The following is a 2,936-nucleotide window of genomic DNA, read 5'->3' as shown; positions in this document are numbered from 1 at the left end:
ATGACAAGAAGATGGAAACATGTATAACTGTTTGTTAGTGGAAGAATAAATAAGGAGTATGGTAAAAAAATGGAACAAAAAAAAAAATGTGTGTTGGTGTTTGTCCCCCATTCCGTGAGCTAAACAAGAGAAAGGGGAATTTTGTTCATCCTTTTCTCATCTTCATGTTGCCAAAACTAGAAAGAAAAACAAAGAAAAATTTTCTCATCCTTTGGTTCATCCTTGGCCAAAATTTTAAGGAGGAAAGAAGAAGAAAGGTGAAGAGATTCGGCCATGCATGTAGCTAGGCTAAGGTATGTTTGATGATGTTCCATGAGAGGCATGCATGTTTTAGTTGTTAGCTTGAGTTCTACCTAACCATGGTCTAAATCTTGCTATGTGATGGAAATGGCACTTGACCATGGATGAATCATTCTTGGTTGATGTTTGATGTTGTGGTGATGAGGCATGAGGATGAGTTAAGATTCGGCCTAGGTGGAGGTTGTGTTAATGCCATTGCATGCAAATATGAAGCTTGTTAATGACGCATGTGATGATGGCTTGATGATTCTTGAACCTCCTTTTTAGCATTTTTTTTGTTGTGTGAGCACATATGTGCATTGGTTGCTAAATGGAGAAGAATCGGCTAGCAAGATGTGTGCTAAGGCCGAATGTAATTTTGCATGTTAATGAGCAATGCATGTGTTAAATTGATGAAAAGGGGGAGGATGCTTTACTAGTGTGTACATGTGTGTATTAAGTGTTGAAATCGACCCCAAAAATGGACATGCATATTCGGCCAAGGGCAAGAAATTAGCTAATATGTTGTGTTGATGCATGATTTTTGCATGTATGAGACTTTAATGTCTAATGTATAAATATGGGCTAAGTGCCTTGTGTTCATCTTTTGATGCCTAAAATGATGAAATCAATTTATTTGTTTGATTAAGCTCAAGAGCAAAGGGGAAATAAAACCGATAAAGGGAAGGAAAAGTGGTTGAATACCTAGCGGAATCGTTCGACAACACCCGAGGTAAGTTCTTGAGTAAGAGAGCTTAAATTTCGATGTATTAAATCATGCTCTATGTGTGGCTATTGAGCCGAATGTGCAAGGACAATATGTGCCTTGTGTTTGAGTTTCGTAAACGAAAATGAAATATGAATGTGCTATGAATTATTGTTAGATGTGCATGATTAATTGAATGCTGTCCGGGCTAAGTCCGAAGGCTTTGTGCTAAGTGAATATATCCGGATTAAGATCCGAAGGCCTTTGTGCGAGATACTAAATCCGGGTTAAGTCCCGAAGGCATTCGTGCGAGTTATTAAATCCGGGTTAAGTCCCGAAGGCATTCGTGCGAGTTATTAAATCCGGGTTAAGTCCCGAAGGCATTCGTGCGAGTTGTTAATCCAGGTTATGTCCCGAAGGCATTGTGTGAGTTACTAAAACCGGGCTATGTCCCGAAGGCATTTGAACGAGGAGCTATATCCGGTTAAATCCCGAAGGTACGTGATTTGGTAATGAATGAGCTTGCTGTAAAATTCCAGCGAATACTCGAAAAACATCCCAATATGGGATATGTTACGTATGTGTTGAATTTAATCGAGCCCTTACAAATAAATGTTCGCTCAGTTGATAAACGAGCTACCGGCCTTCGGCCAAGTTAGTTTATTGTGTATGTACATAAGGGTTGTTATGTTGTGAAGCAAGTTTGATATCGGTAAATTGCGTATTATGAATATTCCGTTTAGCTAAATGTGTGCTATTCTTTGTGCATGCTGGAATTCCTTGCTCAAACTTACTAAGCATAAATTGCTTACTCGTTACATTGCTCCTCTGTTTTATAGATTTTTGGTTCTCCAGCTATCGGACTCGGGATCTTGAAGTCGAAGTCGCCCACACTATCAAAGGCTCTTTTGGGTACTATTTTGGTTGAATTTTGTTATGGCATGTATAGGACTACCCATTGTTGTCTTTCGAGTACTTTATGAAATGTATAAGTGTACAGCCATGCGAAAATGGCTTGTAGAAGTGGAGTATGGCATTAGACCATTCGTATTTGTGAATGTATAGATGGTTTCATGATGTAACTATGTTGGAATGGAAGTGTTGAGCAAATGATCAGCCACTAGAATGGCTAAGTATGATCATATGTGGGCTTATGTATGACAAGGCCCTAGTTGGTCCATGAAACCCCAAATTAGGTAAGGTTCACTTTGAAAACAGAAGCTGATAGCAGCAGTGGTGTGGATTGGAAAAATCACAAGAATTCGTAGGAGTGGAATTAAATAGTGAATAAATTATGTAATCGAACCTTGATGAATCTACTTTCATATGGAAGTAACGAAACAATTATAGGAACAGTACAGAAAGAGATATTGGGTTCTTGTGGAACAGGGCCAGAACAGTTTCTGGATTCACTGTTCCGCCTTTGGAAATTCACTATAAATTGACCAGAGATAATTAGGGGTCATACCATATATGTATGGATTCCTCTCTGAGTCTAGTTTCCATAGAAACAAACGGCATCAGTATTGAAGCTCTGTGCAGAGAGATATCCCAGTCGTAATGGGAAAAGGTCAGTGTAGTCGACCCCTGTAACATGGGAGACTTTGACTAATAAACTGTACTAATTGGCCCGACCAAAAATTCTAGAAAAAAATCCATAGGTGGGGACATGAGTCTAGTTTCAGGGAAAAATCACAAAACTGATTTTTGAGTTGTGAAACTCAAGATATGATTTTTGAAGCGACTAGTACTCAGACTGGGCAGTGTCTGGAAATTTTTTTCAAAGTTTGTTAACATCTCGTGTCCGACTCCGGTGTCGGTCTCGGGTTCGGGGTGTTACATTTTATTGGTATCAGAGCTACGGTTTAGTCGATTCTAGGACTACCGTAATGTTTTGGGTCTAGCTATACATGCCATTTTATGTGATTACTTGATAGTGTGGTGATTTCCG

The sequence above is a fragment of the Gossypium hirsutum genome, chromosome A07 (genome assembly GCF_007990345.1).
Source record: "Gossypium hirsutum isolate 1008001.06 chromosome A07, Gossypium_hirsutum_v2.1, whole genome shotgun sequence".
NCBI lineage: Eukaryota > Viridiplantae > Streptophyta > Magnoliopsida > Malvales > Malvaceae > Gossypium > Gossypium hirsutum.
Note: the sequence above shows the minus strand (reverse complement) of the source record.